We start from the raw sequence: 24,068 nt of genomic DNA, 5'->3' as shown, positions 1-24,068 counted from the left end.
GTTTCAAGAGTAGGATTTTTGACTCTATTTAATCCAGTTAATAGTTCCCATGTTCCTTCGGGCGTTATGGGCCCCTGGGCAGTCCTCCTCCCATCTCCATTTCTCCATCCATAAAATGGGATTACTGATAATCCCCAAGGATAGCATCAGATTAACAAACTGAAGCAAAAGGGAGCTGTGGGGGGTGCCAAGAAGCTGCTGCTGCCCACGAGAATGTGGGTGTCCTTCTTGTTTGTGGGAACCAAAGAAGTTTGAAAGGACATTCTGCTCCCCTGGTGTGAAGCCTGGACAGGCGTTGGAAAAGGCAAAGTCCCAGGGTTATGGGCCAAATGGGGAGAGGGGCAATTCACATGTCTTTACCTCCAGGTCACTGGTTCCGAAACAGCCTGGCAGATTCCAACCGAAAGTTACTGCCATCTGCTCAGTGGCCTCAATCCATTTGCTACCGTGCACACTGCAACTGGCAGCCCCCATGGGCAGGCTGGCACCGGCCAAGGCTGAAAATGGGTCATTCCCGAGAGCCCCAAGGCATGGCCTCAGTCCTGGAGCGGGGAAGGGGGTGAGTGGGAAGGGGCCTAGAAACTTTCCATCCAAAACGACAGCTGTAAGGGTTACGTGGGGAGGGTCTCGTCCTCTAGGAAACTTTCCATTCTCACCACCATTCCTCAGCTCTGGGTCCCAGCAAGCCATACTGTTCACATTCTGTGTGACAGCCCCATTCACAGGAACTGGATGTCAGACAAACCAGAGCAGAGGCTAATGGGGCCACTGGTCAATTTCACGTGACACTACTGCCTGTTTATTCAGAACCTACAATGTGCCAAGCAAGGAGTAAGGCTCATTACCTGACTTGTGTGACCTGATTCGATTGTCAGCCTAAATCCAGAAGCTCTTTGGGTTTGTATCACCCTTACCTTCCATTTACAGATGAGGAAACTGAAACTCAGAGAGACACAGAACTTGCCCAAGGTCACACATCAGTAGGTGCTGGGCCAGGACATGAAACCTATGTTGTGAGATTCCAAAGCTCCTCTGCTCTGCTGCTTCAGCCCTGCACCAGGTCTAACTCCCTCACCGCAGCAGCAGAATTCCAAAAGGTTGACTATGCATCCCAGATTCCAGGACCATCCTGGTTTCAAACATTCCCTGCCACTCGCTTTTGAATAAATAAATTTCCAAATACATGGGGAAGAGTCTTCTCCACCAGGTATTCTGAGTTGTCTTTAGGAATATATGGCCACAGAACCTAAAAAGAAGCAAGTAGGGTCTTAACAGAGAGCCAAGACAGATACAGGAAGAAGAAAAATTGGGGGTCAGTGAGAAAACGATAAAAATAATGAGAAAAACTGTACAGCACTTTGCAGTAAACAAAACCTTTTCACTTAGTCTATCCTACTGGATTCTCAAAACAACTCTTCAGGGCAGATGTCATTATGTTCCCACTTGCTGGATGCTCAAGAAGGTCAAATAACTTAAAAATGCTCAAAGCTGTCTGGTAGCTTAGTCCACGCTCTGTTCACCACACAAGCTTCCATGGTGTCAGTGGCACACAGGGCCAGCCAGGAATTCCCACAGAGCAATAAAGTGGAGTGCCCGTGTAACCACAGCTTTGAAAGCATAAAATGTGCATTCCCACGGGACCCAGTATATCCACTTCAGGTGTCTAGCCAGAGAGTGTGCTGCATATGTGCACAGGGAGACACATGAAAGGGTGCTCACGCAGCCCTGTTTGTGACCATGGACAACTGGAAACAACACACATGTCCACCCACAGGGGAACGGCTAATCAGTGGGGGTGCATCTAGTCAATGGAATGTTACACAGCAGAGAAAATGGGACAGGTGTATATTACTAACAGAGACAGATTTCTAAGAAATATTGATTAGCAGAAAAAAAACAAGTTGCAGGTTTATATATTCAGTCCATTTATGCAAAAATACTGACACACTCATAACAAGAAAGCACCATATATTTTCTAAGAATGTGGGTGTATGTAGTCAACTCTGCTAATAATGCTTGTTTTGAAAATCTAACTTTTGTTCCAATGTGACTGATACATTAGGGAACAATATGAACATAACTAAATTTCATGTTGCTAATGCATCACTTCATCCATAAGAAACACCAGGTGAACACAGAAACCTCCCCCACCCTGAACACAACCACATAGGGACAGACAGAATGCACACACCTCAAACATCTGCCAGCTACCCCGGGTCCGCGAGTGTGCTTGGAGCCACACCCACCCACATCTCTTCCTACAACTTCCCTCCAATATCAGACCACCCTCTTCCCACCACTTCACAGTGACTCATAAGCTGCAACCCTTCCGACCCCTCTTCCACAAGCAAATTCAGGGCTTTTTCACAGTGAAGTACCATACTTCTCCAGTATTTCTGTATTTCTTAACCAACTAACTTGTAAAACTGTGCTTTTTTTTAGGTTCCTTTTTTTTTTTTTTCATATGTCACTGATGAAGTTCTTGAGTGTTGTGCCCCTAACCTCATCTTTCCCAGAAGCCCTGTGGTTTGTGTTAAAGAGTTTGCATAGCATGGTGGTTTTTAAGAACACATATGTTATAGCAGAACTGACTGTACACATACATTTTTTCTAAAGATACTTCAAATGTGTACATATGCATGTGTACATATATGCATATATGCATATAAAGATACATCACAAATTGATAAACTAACAGTTAATCGATTTATCATTAGGGGTAGGGGAGTGGATTGGAGGAGGAGGCCAAAGGGACTTAAGTCTTATTTGCATAGCTTTAATTTTTTTTTTATAAGAAGTGTTATTAATTGTATTAATTGTGTGACTTAATTTTTAATTTTAAAAACGGGATCCACATTGACAAATCAATATATCAAGTGAAAGTTTACATTGATAGGGCAACACACAGGCACACATACACAGACGCATGCACACACCGCACAGAAAGATATGAAAGCCCCATTTCCCTCAGCTTCTAGGACAAGGCCTGGCCCAGTGTAAGAGGACTAACACTGGTCAGAGGACCTGCTGGGTAGGCACAGTGCCCCGTTCAGAGGCCTAACATGAGACCAAAGTCAGGAGGCGTCAGAAATAATACGCTAACGACATGACTGTTCACAGGGCAAGGTATTTCGCAAAGCTTTGCATGGCTCTGTTTCTCCAAATTTGCCTTGAAACCAGATACACCTCACCCTCTACCAAGAAGGTGCCTAACGTAAGCACTAGAAGCCTGGGGCCGAGGGCTACAGGATAGCCGGGGCCCCCAGACCCTGTCCCTTTCGCCCCCACAGATGCCCCCATGTCCCAGCCAGCTGCTCCCAGACAGGGGCCCCTAAGGGGATGAAATGGCATGCCTGCATGCATGCCACAGAGTGGGAGGACAATTTTGGCAGGCCTATGTGGGAAGCTTGCAGAACACCTGCCTCTGGAGGGTGTGATGGCAGACCCTCTGTGGGGGCCCCTGCTTTCTTGGGTCCCTAAGTGATCCTCAGACGTGCCCTGGGCCCCGGCCACCACTTCCAGCAGCATTCCAAGTGATGGCCTGCATCTGCCACATGACGAGTGGGTGGGTCAAGGAGGCAATCTGTCCAAACACTTGTGCTCCCAGAATTTCTGAGCCACCAGAGGAAGGAAAGGTGACTCCAGCCAGCTCCATCCTTGCCAAAGAGGACTGGAAACGCTGTCTCCTCGCTTACAAACACCCTTCCCCACCTCTTGGCCCACCTGACTACTAGGTAATCTTCGAGTTTCTGCAGGTTGTCTCCTTCTCCGGGAAGCCTCCCGACCCCCAGCAACCCCATCCTCACCACCATGGCCACTGAGAACAAAGTCCTTCCGACTATATCCTTCGTGTTCAGCTCATTTCCTATTGGACTGGTTAAAGCAAACTAAACAAGGTAGAAGGGAAGACAAGTCTGTCTTGGTGTAGAACCACCGAAGCAGGAATCAAGAATCAGAGACTCTTAAAGCCAAAAGGGACCTCAGATGGGCTCTGGGAACAATCTTTTTCAATGCTGCTTAACCTTTCTGGCAATTCTGGTAACAAGCTAGGGACTATCTCCTTAAATGCAACCCCTCACACACACATGCAATATTTCCAGAGACTTCAAATCCATGTCCCGGGTCCCTCCATCCCTAGGCCCCCAAATCAGCCCAAAGTAACATCATTCTTTTCTTGCATAGTTGTGGTTAAAAAGACCCAGAGAGGAAACAGAAGTCACCTCAGGCCTCCCCTGCACCCAGCCAGCTCTATCGCCCTGCTCAAGTTCTCTCTCCCTGGACGTCAGTTTCTCCATACATAAAGCTGAAGGCTCGAAAAAGACATGACAACTATAGTATAATTTTTGGTGGTATCTAGGTGGACGTTAATTTTTATTCTAATGAAACATGTCATTTTCACGTGTGCTAGGGAAAACTACAATTAGCAAATCAAACCTTAAGCAATGGAGACTAAACCATGTGCATATAAATTTTCTTTTATTTTTGTTCTTGTCATGCTTGTTTCCCTCTTAAAAAAAGTTTTTGCATTTGCAACACAAAAGCTAGAGGGCTTGAATTTGTACCCTTTTTAGTGGGGAAAACTCACGCGTGCTAGCCTTAAAACAGATGCTTATTTTTCTTAAAGTGAGTCAATTTAGAGGAAAATATTAAGAGAATAATCCTCCAGATGGTGTAATCATGGAAAAAAGCGCTAAGAAGGAACGTGATGCACCGACGTTCAGGACTCACTGACTGGCAGCTGTGATATTCTATGGCCCTTGACAAGCTCCGGGCTTCCCTGCCACTGGGGTTCTGGCCTAAACCACTCCCAGTCAGGCTGGCAATCACACAGGTGAGGCCTTGAGGGGCCCCCCTCTGGGAAACTCACAGAGCTTTGTCTCCAAGCAGACCCCACTCTGCAGCCATCACTGGCCAGCCCACTTCCTTTTTTACACACACCCCGGTCCTGGTCACCCACCCACCGGCCTCCTCCAACCCTTACACTATGACCATCCAGCCCAAACCCACAGCTAGCTGCTCTGCTGGGCAGGGACTTCAGGGAAAGCACGTAGGGGTAACCCCTCTGAGGGGAGAGTCTACACTTTCACTGTGCCCAAAAAAAAGTTTTAATTGAAGCTGAGGAGCATACCTCTCTGAGGGTGGAATTTGAGGCTGTGTGACAGGTGGTGGGGGAGCCATTTGGGGGCCAAGGGGGACTTGCCAGCCTCTTTCCTTCCAAGCACACCACGGAGGCAGCTGCCAAGTCCCACATTTGGACAAGCACGTGGTTCTTTTCGGGGCAAATTCATTCTGGGGTTAGACAAATTCAGCCTGGCTGAGATGGCTGACAGTTCCCAACTACTCCATATACCCTCTCCCCCTAAATTCAAGTACACGCTTACTGTGGTAGAAAGAACATAGACTTTGGGGCCAGACCAACCCAAGTGTGAATTCCAACTCCATCACTTACCAGTTGTGTGGCCTTGGACAAGCCCCTTTACTTCTCTGAGCCTCAGGCTCTTCACCTCTAACTTGGGGCGAAAACTCCAGCCTTGGGAATTGCCATAACACGTGTCCATAGCAGGTGGCACAGAGCAAGTACTTGATAAGCAATAACTATTATTTTAAGGAAAATGTTCATTATCTTTTAGACATAGGCCATCAAACTATTGACCTGGGAACCAAAAGCAGACATAACTCAACAAAATACAATCTGTCCATGATACATGTGTATGTGTTTGTGTTTGAGGGGTGGGGAATGGAGAAATGGGTGGACTGGGGAAGAAAAGAAAACATTTTTCCAAACACTTTTGATACTTTTGGTTACTGAACCAGGCAACAGTATTAGTTACTCCAAAAATCAACTTTAAAAATATAGATCACATAGGAAGAACAGCCTACTGCCCATGCCATTTCCCCTCCATGCCCATCCCCATCCCCACTCCTGACCAAAAACGAGGGCATTTCTTCGTGCCTCCTCTCAGTGCATTCTGCAAAAAGCCCAAATGAGGAGCAGAAAGGAGGGCAACTTTGGAGCAGACTGTCAGAGTTAGCAAAGCAACTGGTTTCCCCATTGCTAATTAAGTTAATCCGGGTGGGTTTTTTCTTTTCTTTTCTTGCCTGATTTCCTCCCACAGAATCAGCAGGGACACCAGAAAGAAATGCCCATGGTAACCTGCCAAGCAGGCCTTCTCTTCAGCTGACAAAATGCATTAACGCCACCGATGAAGGAAACTCCCCCACCACATACATACAAGTAATAAAAAACCTATTTTGCTTTCAGCTGACCACACGGTACATGAGCCAGGGTAAATATATCTACTTTCTGTGGCTTTACCCCTCCCCACTCTTCTCCACCATCTTCACTCCCTTTCCATGTTTGGGGAGTTCTGATATGTCATAACATTGTGTCTGTTTATCTGAAATATTTCCACTCAAAAAGCTTGTTTGTTCAACCAGAATGACATGTTGATATAGCTCCTGACAGCCGAGTGACGCGGATTGAAATAAAATGTAAAGTAAACATATTTGCATACAGTTTATACACAGCCTGGGTCTCAGGAAGCAGAGGAAATAAGGAGATTGAAATCAGAATTTCTTATCTTGCATTGCCCCTCCTTCAGAGTCCCTCCCTTCTTTTTTCCAGCTCTCTGCTCCTGGAATGCCTCAGGAGTTCAAGGATTGGCCTGCCACTGGGTTTCAAAAAACTTCCATTCTAGTTGTTGCCTGATCTTCTCCCTTCCTCGGCTGCTGTATGTGAAGGCCAGGGTAGTTTTCTTACAAGATCTGAGGGCATTAGCCCGAACGAACCCAGACAAATGAGCTGTGTGTGTTCAGGTGGATCCTATCCCGTCTTTGAGCCTCTGCTTCTGTAAAGCGAGGGAGTTGCACTAAAATTGATCTCTCAGAGCTCTTCCAACTTCGGCTTTCCCATTTTACTTTCTTAGATATCCATGAGCACTTGTTTTTAAGAGCTGCAGGATGTCCTTTACACACTGAATCCCTTATTCTAAATCCCTTCTCTCCTTATGAAATGGAACACCATCGAATGCCACACTCCTTCTCTCAGTTTTCAAAAAGGAATCACAATGTGGTACTCAGGAATTCCAGGGACAGCAAGTGCCTCCATTTTATGCGTATGGCAGACACAGCTAATAGAACACAGCACCTTTACGCACTGAGCTCATTCTGAAGCAACCTCAGAATCCTACTCAACACAGCCCTCCATGCAGCTACTACAAATTGATTAGAGGTGGCCCTCAACATGCAACCTATTACCAACCTTTTATCTAATCCAGTGGTTCTCAAAGTGGGGAACCTAGAGCTCAGCATCAGCATCACCTGGGAACTTGTTAGAAATGCAAATTCTCAGACCCTAACCCAGACCTACGAATCAGAAATCTGAGAGTGGGGCCAGTAGAAGACTGGAGCCAGCATACACTGGATCACAAGAGCCACTGTGGAAATACTTACACACCACAGAAACTGACTATAAATCAGGGGTCCCCTGCCCCAGAGAGCTGGCTGGAAACATTTGCCAGCCCACCCCTGGGTGGTCCCCTGCAGTGTCTCTCTGCAAGCGCTTCTGAAGCATTTGAAAGTTGAAGAACCACTGTTCTAAGTAAAATCAGTGATTCTCAATTAGCACCTTTAAAAGGTACCAACGTTAAGGCCACACCTCAGCCCTGTGAAGTCAGAATCTCTAGGGTGGAGTCAGCATCAGTATTTTTTAAAAGCTCCTTAGGGATCTCTAATGGACAGCAAAGTTTGCCATCCACTGGTCTAAAACAGTGCTCTTCAAACTTTAATATGTGTCTGCAAATCACCTGGGAGTCTTGTTAAAATGCAGACTCTGATTCAGATCTCGGGCTGGGTCTGAGACTGCGTTTTCTAAAAAGCTCTGCATTGGCCCATGCTGCTAGTCCAAGGACTACACTTTGAGTAGCCAGATGGTAAACCACCTTTAAGCTGCCCCTGCTCTAAATGCAATCAACCTCTTGGATATCCATTTGCAGATTCACCTTTTCTCTTCCCCTCTCCCCTCCATCAGAAAGGCCAGAGCCTGGTCTCGACTCCTCTGCCCATCATATGGGTGCATCTCAAAGTGGGCATTTACATACCCTGCAAAGAAAACAAGTATCCAAGCACAGTATTTGCCTAGAGAAATCCAAGCTATGAAAGGGCCAAAAGATAGATTCAGGCAAATATGTTTGCATACAATTGTCAGGCCTCTGCCAAGCTGCCCAAACTGCCTTCAAGGTGAGCAGGGCCACAGTTACAATTCACCTTGGGGTTGGCAGAGCTGGGCCTGGGGCAGGGCGGCCACCCTAAGAACACAGGAACTGTTCAGCTGACCCCCTTCCCGCTCATGGGACCCCTCATCAGCAGAGCTGGATTGCGGTGGATCATCCCCACACTCTAGTCCAAGCCCCTGGGGAGCCATTTGCAGCAGAATGGGCAGCCCAGAGCTGGTCGAAGAATCACACCAGTAGCCAGAGACCACCTTCCCAGGGAAGGTGGATGAGCACAGCCCCAGGTCCTGGCATCACCACTAGAAAAGAGAGGGCAGGGAGGCAGCAGAGACATGCTAATTCAGTTCATCAAGGAATAAGGAACACGTTGAGTGGACTGTGCTCTGCCACCTGTCCTGGCCTCTTCCCTGGCCAGTCCCTGCACCCAAGATGCTCTGTCCTTGCTTCTCTACTTGGTGAACGACATCAAAATCATCATCACTGCCAACACCATCATCATCATACCTGAGGATTTTACATGGAGAAGCTCACAACCATGCCCCCAGGTACGACTGTTAGTCCTTTTTAGCAGATCAGGAAGCTGAGACATGGTGAGTGCCAAGTCATACCACTTAGTAAGCGGCAAAGCTGGGATTTGAACCCAGGTCAACAGGACTCAAGAGCCGGAGCTCTTATTTCAGCCCTTGAAGGCTCAGTCCAAGTATTCCCTCTTCCAGGAGTTCTTGCATGGTTACCCTCTCTCAATTGCAAGTGCTGGTTCCCAGGGCACCAGCATAGCACTTGCTGCACTTTCCTGTTTCTCACCTCAGGGCCTTTGTGCTTGCTGGTCCCTCCTCATGGAGTGCTCTTCCCTCAGCAAGCCCCACTTCATTCAGGTCTGTATTCTTTTCCTATTTAGGATGCCATAAATTACCACAAAGAATAGCTTAAAACAACATAATTTATTATCTTACAGACCTGGAGATCAGAACTCTAAATCTCACTGAGCAAAAATCAGGGTGTTGCAGGATTGCGTTCCTCCTGGAGGCTCCAGGGGGGGATCTGCTCCCTGGCCTTTTCCAGCTTCCAGGGGCTGCCTGCCTTCCTTGGCTTGTGGCCCCTTCCTCCTTCTTTAAAGCCAGCAACATAGCATCTTCAGATCTCTCCTTCTGACCTCTGCTCCCATCGTCACACCGCCTTCTCTCTGACCCTCCTGCTTCCCTCTTCTAAGAACCTTTGTGAATACTTGGACCCACCCAGATAATCCAGAATAATCTCCCCAGCTCAAGTTCTTTAACCACATCTGCAAAGTCCCTTGTGCCATGTACTAGCATATTCCCAGGTTCCAAGAGTGGGATGGGGGCCCTTGCCTATGCCTGATCCAAACCAGCATCCTCCTTCATTCTCTATCATCTTTGGCGGCTTTTAGTTCTGACTGCCATCTGACATGTCCCATAGCTCTTCCTGTCTCTGGTCACTGTCAATCTCCCTCACAAGATAAGAAGTCGACAGGGGCTGGGACCTTGTCTGTCTTGTTCTCTGCTGATTCCCCAGTACTTAATGCAAGCACACAGCAGGTGCTCAATAAATGCTGGTGGCTGACCAAAGAACAATGCCACTGGGGGCTGTCCAGCCTGCTTTCCTCCCTGGACCATGAAGGCACCAACAGCAGACACCCTTTCTGTCTCGACAAGGGTCAAGGTACAAATGTTAAAAGAATGAACGGACTCCTTCAACCCCGCTGGCCCGCGCTTAGGGGCCAGAGAAAACAGGAGGAATCCAGGCCTCTCTGTGCTTCCCCCCACCACACCCAAAAATTGACACACCAACTCCACACAGCTGAGGAGTGTCCCAACACCCTGGGGCTCCTGATGGGAAAACTATAAACAGCCAGAGGAAAATGGGGTGTTGGTGACGTCACTCCCACTGCTGTCGGAATGAGCTGGCCCAGATCAGGCAGCTCCGCTGGCCCTGGGTTCTTTCCCAGCCTTGTCAAGCAGCCCAGCGATTTAGCAAGAAAGCAGGTTTTCTGCACATTCAGCCAGCACCTGGGCCTGGCCCGCATACCTCCTGCATGTCCATTTCCAAGCACATAAGGAAGGATGAGACTCTTCCAAGAGTGGTAACATCTTTTTTCCTACTCTCCAATTCCTACACCCTAATCCTGCTATCCCTCAGCCCAGAGCAAGTGCTTGAAAACATCAGGGGAAAAACAAAGGGTAAGAAAGGAGAAATTAAATGACATCATCCTGCTTTTTTCTCAAAACCCCTCCATGGGTCGCATTTTCCTGGCTCCACCTCTTACTAGCTGTATCGCCTTGGCAAGCTGCTTAACCTCTCTGTTCCTCTGTTTCCTTAACTGTAAAATGAGGCTAATCATAGTAACAAGGTGCACAGAGGTGTTGGGGGCAGAGTGAGCTGGTCCATGTAAAGCACTCAGCACAGAGTAGCACCCAAAAAACGTGGGAGGGTAAGATGGGGTGGCCAATGGGGAAAACAGTCAGACAGTTCTCAAAAAAGTTAAACACGGAATTACCATATGACTCAGCAATTCCCCCCATGTATGTACTGAAAAGAAGTGAAAACACATGTGCACGCAGAAACGTGTACACAGTGTTCATAGCAGCACTATTCAACAATCGCCAAAAGGCAGAAAAAGCCCAAGGGTCCATCAACAGATGAATGGATCAACCATATGTGGTCTCTCCATACAACCGAATACGATTAAGCCATAAAAAAGAATGAAGCTCTGGCACATGCTACAACATGGATGAACCTCAAAAACGTTACACTAAAAGAAAGAAGCAAGATGCAAAGAGTCATTTAAATGAAATATCCAGAATAGGCAAATCTATAGAGATAGAAAGCCGGGGCCTGGGGGAGGGGGAACATGGGGTGACTGCTTAATGGATATAGGGTATTCTTCTGGGGTGATGAAAACATTTTACAACTAAACAGAGGTGATGGTTGCACAACATCAATGCAAAAAATACCACAGAATCAAACACTTTAAAATGGTTAATCGTATGTTATGTGGATTTCACCCCAATTAAAAAAAAAAAAAGTGAATTCACACGCCTAGTTTTCAAGAACTGTCCCCTTCCCCAGCCAAAGTTCTTGCCTTTTCCAGCCTCTCCAGTCACATCTACCACCAATGCCCCTCATATTCTTTATGCTTCAGCCACCCTAAACTACAGATGCAAATGATCTTAATAATAGCTGCCATGACTGAGAACTTCTAAGTGTCAGGCTATGTGCTGAGTTCCCCTATTCTCAGTATCTGAGTCTCAGAGAGCTCAAGCAACTTGCTGGAGGTCATGCTGCTAGAAGTGAAGGAGGCCAGATATAACCATGAATGACGGCACTACAGCGCTTCTCCAAACCCACCCTATTCTTTCTGTCCCGGCCCGCGGGACGATCAGCCGAGGCTCTGACTCCTGCGAGGGAAGAATGGTATGGGACAAGAGACACAAGGAATGACAGCAAGACAGGTTTCTGATCAAGCTGCAAAATTTTATTGAAAAGGCAGGGTATATATACTCTAAGGGTGGAGGGAGTGGCTAGTAACAACAAGTGGCGGTCTGGGATTGGTGGCTGCTGTTGCTGGGGTGGATGGCCAATGGGCGGCTACTGTTTAGGCGCGAACTAGCTACTGCTTAGGTGGGAACTGTTACTTCCTTGAAGAAGGCTAATTATAGCTTAGGCTGTTCTTGCATCAGCCCTGGCGGCCATGTTGCATGTTACCGGTATCGCTGAAGGTGAATATTATATATGCTACCTTAATTGTCCCCAACACTTTCATGATTCTCCCTTTGTCCAAGGTGTTCCCCTGACCCAAGGATTCTCAACCTTGGCACTATGAACATCTTGACCTGGATAATTCTGTGTTGTGGGAAGGGCTGCCCTAGGCAGTTTGGGTATTTAACAGAATCCCCAACCTTTACCTACTAGATATAGGTACAACCCCCAGTTGTAACAACCAAAAATGCCTCCAGACATTGCCAAATGTCCCCTGGGGGGGTTGAAAACCACTGCCTGGACCTGACATGATCTCACTGTTAGGTACTGTGGCAGAGACAGTAATGCTCCCCAATTACTCCCTATGCTCCCCTACATTTCTCAATCCCCTTACAGTTGACTGAGGCTGATCACAAGTTCTACTCAATGAATAGGTAGATACAATACGTGTCAGTTTCAGGTTGAAGCAACAAAAAGCCCATGCAACACCCTCTAGTATCTCTCTCCTCCTGTCACAGTGTCCAAGGAGACCAAGTCTTCCAAATGGCAAGATGACAAAATGGTGGCACTTCAACCCAATGGAGTCTTGGAGTCATTGTGAGGAGCAGACTCCCTATCCAGCTGTAATCAAACTGTAGGGTTAGCAAGAAGCTAACCTTGCTATGTTTAGTGGCTGAGGCTTCGAGGCCTATTTGTTATCACAACATAACTTAGCCTATCCTGATTAATTCACCTACCTTGGAAGAACACTTCTTCATCCATCAAAACCTAACCCGATGTATGTCTCCTGAAAGAAGTGTTTCTACAATACTCCAGAAAATGTTATTCTCCTGTGTCCCATATCTTAAAGATACTCCTATAATTACTTTTATCACAAGTTACGTATGTCTCAACACCAAAAATCATGTTTGGGGCGGGGGGAGGGTTACTTAGGTTCTACGTTAGTGCCATGTGACCCCACTTAACCTGCCAGAGCTGTCAGAATGGGAATAACCCTAGACCCTAGCTCTATCAAGCTACTCTTTCTCCCAGAATCCAGAAATTTTCTCAGGAGTTAAAACACAGAGGGTCTGTTCAATGAAACAGATGTACAGGGAGAAGCCAAGATGAGATGCCAGATGGCCCTGGGGAGACACAGAAAGTAGCATCTAATCTTGACTTTTCAATTCCCCATTCTGACCCCTTCCAATGACTGCCTTATCTTGCTTGAGCCAGTCTGTGGGGGAGTTTTGTTTCTTACAACCAAGAAACCTTGATTAAGACTTTAACAATTATTTCTGGAGTAGGCTGTGATAGTTTTTTGGTTTTTTTCTGTCTGCACATGAATCTTTTTCATCACATTTCTTCTGCCCCTTTTACCCAATAAATTGGGCATACTCCCTAGGCCTTGCCTACCAGAGAACTTCATACAATTACAGTGACTGGGCAAAGAAGGTCACAGGACCAAAACGGGGCCAATCAGAGCCCTTCCCTGGGATTCGTATACTGTGGCTGAAAGGAAGACACTCTCTCTTCCCACCAGGATTAAGGAGCTGTTTGAAGATGCTGGAAACCACTTCTCCCACCACATGGGTAGTGTCTACAGTGGGAGCCTGAGACAGGAATCCAGATGGAGGCAAACAGAAGAGAGAAAGGGATCAGGTAGTAGTGAATCCTGATTTCAGTCACAGGCCCTCATTCCTACCTTTCTTCCTTCTATTCTGTAAGATACCCCACTCTCCTGCCAAGGTAAGTAAATAGCTAAATTCCTTTTCTGGTACTTGTATGAGTTTCCTAGGGCTACCATAATAAATCACCACAAACTGGGTGGCTTAAAACCACAGTAGTTTATTCTCTCAAAGTCCTGGGGGATAGAAGGCCCAAATCAAGGCATCATAGGGTTGTTTCCTTCTTGGGAACTCAGAGGGGGAACCTGCTCCATGTCTGTCCAACTTCTGCTGGTTGCCAACAATCCTTGGCATTCATTGGTATGTAGCAGCATAACTCCAATCTCTGCTTCCATCTCCACATGGCCTTCTGCCCTGTGTATCCAAATTGTCCTCTTCTTATAAGGACAAGAGTTATATTGAATTAGGGCTACTATAATCCAGTATCACCTCACCTTAACTAATTATATCCACAAAGACCCTCTTTCCAAATAGAGTCACTTTGATTTTTTGAACACATCTTTCGTGGGGACACAATTCAATCCACAACAGGACTTCAGTTGGTCAGATCTGAGTTTCTATTGCTTGCAACTAAAATAACTTGATTTAGTACAACTTTGCTTACCCATATGGACTTTCAGCTCCTTGAAGACAGGGACCAAGTCCTGTTCATCACCACATCCCCAGCATCTAGCACAGTACCTAGTCCATGGGAGGTGCCCAATTAATGTTAATGAATTAATTTTTAGCATCATGGTGATCTCAATAATCAATGTGTCAAGTCACCTCACAATCGTTAAGAAAACATCTTTGACATCATAATGGCAGTTGCAAAATTCAGTGTTTTAGAAAGGGTGCCCTCAAGTCAGACAGATATGCGTTTGAATCTTAGCTTCATCACTGGTCTAGGGTAAGTTATATAGCCTCTCTCAGTCTCAATTTCCTCATCTGTAAAATGGGGCTATTAACAGTACTTACCCCATTAGATTGTTGTCAAGATAAAATTATATGATAAATGTAGAGTACTTTTGACAGTGCCTCACACCACATGCTTGCAAAATATTAGATGTTATTATTGCTATTAGTCACCATGTGATTATTCTTCAACAGTTGTAAAAATGCTCTAGTTCTCTCAGTACACAAGAACCTAACCTGAGCTTCAGGGAGACCTCGGGCCACCGATACTGCATAAATGTGGAGGGGAGGAGGGGCCCATGGTGCCATTGCCCAACTCTCAAAGGGAACCCAAGATGCTGAAAGTTCTTCAAAGCTGCTCATGACTCTCAAAACATACACCTGTGATTCCATGAACTTCTCAAACCAAATGCTCTCATGCCAGTCCCATGCCTAAAGATCACCCAGAGGAGCAGAACGAAGGGAAAAAGGCAAACGGGCCCCTCCTCAGTTGGTCCAACAGACCTAAATCTTCCAAGAGCACTCTGGGTTCAGCCAAGCCCCAAACACGTTTTGCCCGAAGCACTTCATTCCAGCTGTAATGAAATTACGTGTGTGTACTTACAGGGAAAGGCAGCGGGTATGGTTTTGATTTATTTACACTCAGCTCTTCAGGACGCAGTAGCGTAGTTGCTGTTTGATGTCGGAGGCGTTCTGCAAGGCTTTTGCATGAGCCTAATTTCTCTTTGGTAACAAGAAACCAAGGTTGGCTCAGACTAAATTGTCTTGAAAGTCTGCACCGGGAAGCGGCTCCAAACATAGAACTTGCCAAAGAAACACATTCCCTATTCCAAGCAGGCATGAAATAAGGATCTGGTTCCTGGGACCCAGGGGCTTCCCACAGAATCAGAAACTTAGACTTATTCCCCTAAATCTCAGGAGCATTACAGCAGAGTAATTTGGGAAGGGAGGAGAGAGAGAAAAGGCCTTTATCAAGTATTTACTATGATGTCAGGGACTTTACAGATGTCCTCTCAATCAAACCCCATTTTTCTCACTAGGAAACTCAGTTCAGAAATATAAATAGAACTGATTAAGATGTTAGTGGGAGACCTGGTCTTGAACCCAGATAGGTCTGATGCCAGCATCTATGCTCTTTCAGTGTAGCCACCTGTTGCAGTCACTAGAGCTGTGTAACAAATTACCCAAAATTTGTGACCTAAAACAACTACCATTTGATTTTGTTCACAGACTCTATGAGTCAGAAATTTAGAAAAGAGCATAGTGGGAACGGATTGTTTCTGCTCTATAAAATCACAGGTCTCAGATGGGAAGACCAAAAGCTGGAGTTGTCTTGATAGCTAAGGTCCAGAATGATCTTGAGATTTCTTCACTCACATGCCTGACATCTGCACTGGAATGAACTGAAGACTAAGACTGTCAACAAGAGTGTCCACACAGAGCCTCTGCATGAAGCCTGAACCCCCTCCCAGCCTGGTGGATTCGGTGTGGTCAGACTTCTTACAAGGCAGCTCAGGACTCCAAGTGGGACGTAAAAAGGCAGAGGTTACATGGCCTTTTATGCCCCAGACTAAGAATTCACTCAGCAGCAACTCTGCCATACCCTAGGTCAAAACAATCACAAGTGCACCTAGATTCATGTGGAGGGAATCCCATGGAGAGTGGCAAGGTGGGCAAAAGATTCTGGTGTGGCTAACTCCAAAAAATATCATCTGCCACATCAGCTACTTCCTCCCAACCAAAGCACACGTGGACAAGTAAGCTCAAACAGTGTGTCTGGGGTCATTGCTTTCATTTTTCTCCCAAATCACCCAGTAAATTAGTATCCTTGTTTCTTTTACATCTGTTACTCTTCTGGCCAATGAGAAGAGCACTGTGATGTGCCAGAGAAGAAAAGATGCTGAAAAAATTAGCAATATGAAAACTATCTGGGAAGCTCTCTGGAGTCCCACAGGGTCCATCATAGAGGCTGTGGTGAATTAAAGATGGACACAAATGCTGTGATTCTCCTATGCATAAAATGTTGGGCTGTGTGTTGATTTCATAAAATTTATTTTGTTACTACCCAATAGCCAAAGTCAAAAAATTGGAAATCATGCTTTACTTCTTTCTTTCTCTGTCCACAAAAACAACAATTCTTTGTCCTTCTCCCCAACAGGAGGTGGAGTTTATTTCTTCTCCCTCCTGCATTTGCTTAACCAAGAGAAAGCAGTAGAAGCAACACTGTGCTTGTCCACAGCCTAGCCTTCAAGACTAGAAGCTTCCACCTCCTCCCTCTTGGGCAGTTCCCTCTCAGAACCAAACTGCCATGCTGTGAGAAGCCCAAGTCACATGGAGAGGTCACATGAAGGTACTCTGGTCGGCGGCCCCAACTGAGCCCTGAATGACAGCCAGCACCAATTACCAGGCAGGTACACACACCAACTTGGACGTCCCAGCCCAATCCATTTGCCTGCAGCCCAAACTGACATCACTTGGAGCACAAGAACTGCCCAGCTAAACCCCCAGAGTCGTAAGAGTTAATAAAATAGTTTTTATTTTAAGCTGCTGAGATATGGGATGGTGTGGATAACTAACCAAAACAGAGATCAAAGACAAAGTTGAGTATTGGGGCACCAAGTCTTCACATCCCCTTCAACCATTCCAGCTCTTCCTTTGTTCTGCTTTATATGTTGAATTTCCACACGTGATTACGTTTGAAGAGAGGTTTCTATAGTTATAAAAACACTTTGGTTTTACAAGATGGGGGATGAAAACTGAGTTCCAAAGAGATCAATTGGACTTGCCCAAGGTCCCTCAATGAGTCAGCAGCAGTTTTAAGACAAGAAAGCAAGTTTCCTGGCTGCCAGTCCTGTTTTCTTTCCTTCCTCCACTCATCATCTGGAGTATAAAGGCCCAACCAGTGAAGACACGAACACACCAAGCTCCAAGGCCATTCAGAAGGTGCCATTTTGTGGGGTTCCACTTCAAAAGCTTCTTTACTCCCGGCCTGGCCCACTTTTCATCCCAGCTCTGAGAATTAAAGCTGTGCCCTCGTGATTGCATCAAGTACCCAGGCTCCAAGGCCTGGCGGGCAGAGGACTCGGCTGCCTGCTCCGAGGTGACCCGCGGGCCCCTCCCCACAGCGACCTTACGAAACACCCTTTCAGCAGAGGTGAACTGCGGGCGGGAGCTGGCAGAGCTGCCCGGGGCAGAGGGTTAGGCCCTGATAACCCGAGATCAAAGCGGCCTGTCAGCAGGGTCCGATGAGAGGCAGCCAAGACAAGCGAGGCGGGCAGCTTTATCTCCCCGCTGGCCCGAGAGCTGGGGCGGGGAAAGCTCTGCGGTTCCCGGAAACTATTTCTGGACGGGGCAGGAGGGAGCCGCTAGTGTCGCTGCTGACTCCAGGCTGGCTTAGGGCCTGTCTCCTGCCCTCTCAGGGACCACGCGTGGTTTCCTCTCACGGTCACACGTTTCCTTTCTTTCCTGCTCTTTCACCCGTAATTTTCCTCTCTCGTATATATGTGTGTACACACAATGAAGGTTGTTCTTCTCTTCCCTGTAGCATTTCCATTCATACTCTTGATTTCTCTCTCTCTCTCATACACACACACACACACACACACACACACACAAGATGGCTGATTCCCTCCTTACCTCACATCCAACACAGACACAGCTGGCTCTTCTCCCAGTTTTTTCCATTCTCACATTCACAGACACACAGTGCTCTTCCCTCTTCCACCTTCCCTCACACACACACACACACACACACACACACACACACACACACACACACACACACACACACACACACACACACACACACACCTGCCTGGGTTATGATCTCTTAACTCTCTAAAATTAAAAAAAAATAAATAAAAGGCCAGAGACAGCTGCCAATTAAAACAATAAAGACACCTTGCTTTCCTTTTAGTTATTATGAACTCTAGGACCATTTCCACCAGCTGATGCCTGGATATTTTTTTTTTCCCACAAGTTGTTGACCCCTTCGTTTGCAACTAGAAAGAACACAGCCATTGCTCTTGCTCCAGCTGTGACCTTCTGTCAGCTGGGCAGCCCACAGTTGGCTAGTTTCACATTGATTGTAACCCTGTTATCCCAGCGAAAAAAGGAGTGGGGAGGACCTACCCTCCCAATATACTATCTGAGAGATTCTAGAACCTTCCCCACACCAAAATTTTTAATTACCCTGCCCCTGAGCTCACATGTGATCTCTTTGCCTAGCATCTGGGCTGGCTGCAGGGAGCAACGGAAGGAGGCGGGCACTGACATACCCACTACTTTCCGCCTTCAGCACCAGTTACAGACTTCAGAATTTCTTCAAAATAGTGGGGCTGGCAGGGCTGGGAGGAGGGGATGAGGCAGGAGAGGGAGAAGATGGTTAGGAGACCATGCCATTGTCCAGATGCAAAGGGAAGAAAAGGTACATTTACTGGGCCCCTGCTGGGTGCTGGGTATAAAGCAGCAGTACCTCCTAAGTGTGTTGGGAGAAGTACTTGAGACATGGTCATGCACTTAGCCCAACACTAATAAGCCCAATACACAATAAGCACTCAATAAATCACCAATATGTTTTCTATTTTTTTAACCCCCCCATAACACTCAGAGAGGGATATCCCCATTTCGTAAATGAGCAAAACAAAGTTCAGAAGGGTTTGGAGACAACCATCTAAACGTAGATGCCCACACTGTCTGTCAGCCATAAGGCAAGGCGGTTGATTGGGGGAAAATGTGTTGCCTCCCTTGCCTCTTCCACAGAATACGGCAAGATCCTGGTTTCATAAATATGTTTTTTTCCAAGCTTATTTCAGACCTGGTTAAATAAAAATCTCCAAGTATTAGACCTGAAAGAGCTCATCTAGATACTTACGGTCTAACCACTCAGGTTACAGATTAAGAAGCAAAGAGCAGCTCCTTAGTTTCTCCTATCCCACATCAATACTCTCCACTGGAGTAATAATTTCTCAGTTATTTGGGGAAACAAACTTCTTTTATTGGATATAGTGGTAGTGGAGCTGCCAATCATGGTGTCCCTACCAAAGGGTGGGTGCATGACCCAAGCTCAGCCAATCAGATGCTCCTGTCCAGGAATTTGCATCTGAAGCAAGGACTGAAGGTATGATGCTTTCATGTCATCACTGAATCCATCAGTTCCTACTACCCAGCTTTCCTACCTCCTGTTTCCCAGAGACCCTTGTTCTATTCTATGAGCTCCTTCATACTCTTCTAGTAAATTCCTTCTTTGCTTTAGTTAGCCCAAGTCACTTTCTGCTGCTTATAATCACAGATCTTTAAGTGATACAGAAAGCCATCCAGCCAAACTCACCAGCAACGTAGTGGCAAAGCAGAGACTGGAACCATCTAGGGCTTTTTCTGGAGACTGGGATGACTTAATTGGGCTTGGTTCCTTCTTTCATCCTCTATATTACTGAATACGTCTGAGCCCCAGTCTCCATATCTGACAAAATGGGGATAATATTAGGTCAAAACCCATGAAATTGCAAGTTTTGTATGTTGAAATGGTCAAATACATTGGCAATATCTTATGGCTCAACCTATAATAGTACCAGTATCACTGTTGGGCTCCTGGGCTACTCAAATGAAAAAATGTATGCAAAATGCCCTAACATGGTGGCTGGTAGAGTACAAGCACTCAGCACATATTAGGCATATTTATTACTACTGAAACAATATTCAACAAAGACTAGTAAGGTAAGATATCATTGAACACACCCCAAAAGCACATTTGTAGACAGTGGGTTGGGGAAGGAGGAATTTTGTTAGGGAAAACTAGAAAATGCCGGGGAGTGGTGGGGGGACGCTAAAAGGGCATCAAGTTCAGCTGGAGAGTCCTTTGGTGAAAACAGTACAGCTTCCTGGACCTAGGCTTTGAAAATTCTGATTCAGGAGGAATGGGTAGGACCCAAGAATATGTATTTTTTAAACTCCCACATGAAAATTATCTAGGATGAGGGATCCAATTTGTAGAACAAGAAATTGGAAGGAAAAAAAAAAAGGAAGAGAGTATATAGAAAATACAGAAATATGGAAGATGAAAGAAACTTGAGACACAACCAAAGGCGATGTATGGAGCTTGTATGCATCCTGATTCAAACAAACCAACTGTGTTATGCATGGATGAATGATCTGTAAACCCACAACTTTGCTAATAAAAAAAAAATGGTAAATATATATATTTATATACATATACAGTGAAATTTTGTATAGTGGATAGATATTTGATATTTAATGATCTTAAGGAAACATTAATTTTAAGTGTGATGAAGGTAATGTAATTATGTAAAAAAAAAAAAAAAAAGTCCTTATGTCTAGATCTATATACCGAAGCATTTATGGATGAAATGGTTTCATTCCTGGAATTTGCTTCAAAATAATGTAGCAGAGCGAGAAAAAAATTGGTGAGGAATGAATATAACAACATTAGCCTGACTGATAACTATTGGCATACATGGAGGTTCATTTTTAGTATGTGCTCTGCCTTTGGATATGTTTGAAACTTTTAACACAAATCTCCCACCTCATTCTGATACATAACCAGTTTGGAGAGCACTAAAGTAGTGAACTATTTTAATTAATAGAAATACCAAGTCCTACAGAGGAGAAATGAATTGCCCGATACATTAAGGGCAGATCTCGGATTGGATCCTAGGACTCCTCTGCCTTCATCCATTTGAGAACCATTTCTGAGCAACCACCCTGCACCAGGCACCCTGCTGGTCCCCAGGAAATAAGGCACAAGTGACATCCCGTCAAGTAGGAACTCAGCTATCTGATGAATAACTGTAGCATTGCAAGCACAATGACTGACAAGGGGCACAGAGTTACAGGAACTGAGAGGACAATGTACTCTCTGTGTCATGCTCCTGCCACCCCAAGATGCTCTGTGGCAAAGCAGAACCCAGAATCACGCACTGTACTGAGCATCTGCCTCTGTGTCAGCCCATCTCCCTTCCTTCAGGACTCGCCCCCCCCCCCTTCATGCTCTGGGGTCCTGGAGGGGCTGTCAAATCAGTACCTCCCCTCTCACAGCCCCCCATCCCCCCAACCACAGTGATTGGACCAGAGAAAGGAGTATAACCCTGTTCAACCAATCAGAGACCTTCCCTGAAACACTGGAAAAATCTCTTCTATCCCTCTGAGGTCATAAAGGTGATGTCTTAGTCAGATTCCCTGAGGCAGAGATTTGCTGGAGAGGGTTCTCTGGATTAACTGCAGAAGGAGAGAGAGAAGCAGGCCTGGACAGAGGAGGAGGATTGCACTGCAGTTGCACAGAGGCCTCAGCTAGTCCCAGAAGGAGCTCTGGAGCCAAGATCGCCAGAGGGGCTGGCCTTAGAACCCTCAACCTGGCACTAGAAGATGCTGCCCTCAGGGGAGAGGGTGTAGCCTCAGGTGAGGGAGCTCTCCTCAGCTGAGGGCAATTCCTGGGAATACCCTCAGCTGTGAGCAGCCAACTCTCAGCAGCTGGGAGAATGACGACCTCATTGAAAGGGGAGAGGGATTTGGAAAACACACCACAGCACCCACTACAGCCCACTTTGGCCATAGGTCACCATTTGAATGGTGTCCTTTACTATAGTGATTTCAGAAAAGAAATCAACCAATTTGGGGCAACTTTGTTGGGAAGGAAAGAAAATCAATTTGCTCAATTATAACTATTCCATCCATCGTTTCCAACAGAAAGGGGCTTTGTATAGCCATGGTGGTTAAGAGTGCAGGCTTCCAATCCTTGCTCTCTGTAAATTAGGGATGATCATAACCCAGCCTCATCCCTAAGTAAATGCATGGAAAGTGCTGAGCACACCATCTGGCTTATAGTAAGTATTCAAAAACATGAGCAGTTACTAAAAGCACTTTCCAACAGCCCACCCCAAAGCCAGTCCTCCGATCACAGGTACCTTAGAGCTTTTAATCTCCCAATTGGTGTTTCCCGTTGGAGACAGCTCCTTAAGAAGCTTCTGGTATTCATCCCCCAACAAGGTTCCTCAGCTGATTGAGCCCATTTACAAAGATGCCTCATTGCAAATGAGTAGCTGAGAAGATTTGGAAAACCTTTGACTCAAGTGAGTAACATGATTGCATATGAAAAAAAAGCATAACAATCTTGTCTTTCCTTTTAAAAAAGGATTGGCTATCTCCAGGGGAAAAGAGTTTTCTAAGCCACGAAAACATTTGTTAACTGAGATAATATGTACATAAAAAGCTTAACACTTAAGACTGAGGTCAAAACAATGCTGCCATCGTGTCTCCTGCCTGAACAATTACAACAGCTTCCTAGCTGGTCAGCTGCTAGCAGGCAGTCTCTCCTCCACCCCAGTCAGCGGGACCCTCTTAGCTTTCCATCCAGAGGAAAAGGATAAACGAACTGTGATACAGCCATACAAAGAAATACCACTTGGCAATTAAAAAAAAAAAAAAAAAAAAGGAACTACTGGCACGTTATAGCATGGATGAATCGCAAATATATTATGCCGAAGAATGCAAAGACTACATACCCTGTGATTCCATTTGCAGGAAATTCTGAAATCAGCAAAACTAACAGAGTGGGGAAAAACCGGAACAGTGGTTGCCTAGGGTGGGGAAGGGAGGAAGAAACCGACTCAGAGGGGGCATGAGGGAACTTTCTGGAGTGAAGCTAATATTCTCTTATCTAGATAGGAGTTTGGGTGGCACAGGTGTGTGCCTTTGTCAGCACTCAAGAATGATACACTTAAGATTTGTGCATTTCACTGTGTGTAAATTTTCTCCACACCAACAACAAAAAAAAAACTTTAAACAAACATTAAGCTAATTAGGGATATACAGGCTGAAGTATTTGAGAATGAGGTAACTTGCTAATCTGCCTCTTGCTTTGAAATGCAAGAAAACTACAATGAATTGATGGATGGAAGGATAAATGAATGAACACATGTGATAAAGCAAATATAACAAAATGTTAACTGTAGAATCCAGTTGGTGCGTATATGGGTGTTCACCATTGTTCCAACCCAAAATAGCCAGAAGACCAAAGAACATGCCTGGAACGGAGTTACCCTTGAGTTTAATTAGGGACTTACAAAACAGGAGACGCTTTTTCCCCCATGGCAGCGGGTCGGGAAAGTGAAGCCAGAATTCCGCGGTTCCTCACAGAAAGACAGACACAAACGCCAGAGCGCGAGTTTGGGGCGGGGGGGGGGGGGTGTATCCTGCTTATAAAGGTTTGTGACAACGCAGTTTCTCGTGAGATTTGGTTACAACAAGGTCTCGCGAGACTTGGTTACTAACAGTGATTACGGGAGTGAAGTTTTCATGCTTTCCCGTGGGTGGGGGGGACGGCCTCTTGCCTGGTCATGTAGGCAACTGCGTGTAGTCCAATAATGGAGACCGGGGCGGGGACCCAGGCCCTGGGCCCTCACGACCATATACTTTATTGGACTTTTCTATATAACTGAAATTTTTCATAAATAAATTTGGGGCCAGTGTAAGGGAGACATGGCTCTCCTTGTTCGAATTAGCTTCCCCTTTTATTCAGATGCAAATCGACGGTATCTACGTGGTC

This window comes from Choloepus didactylus, chromosome 23, assembly GCF_015220235.1.
Source record: "Choloepus didactylus isolate mChoDid1 chromosome 23, mChoDid1.pri, whole genome shotgun sequence".
Taxonomy (NCBI): Eukaryota; Metazoa; Chordata; class Mammalia; order Pilosa; family Megalonychidae; genus Choloepus; species Choloepus didactylus.
The sequence above is the reverse complement of the archived record's forward strand: the minus strand, read 5'-3'. Positions refer to the sequence as shown.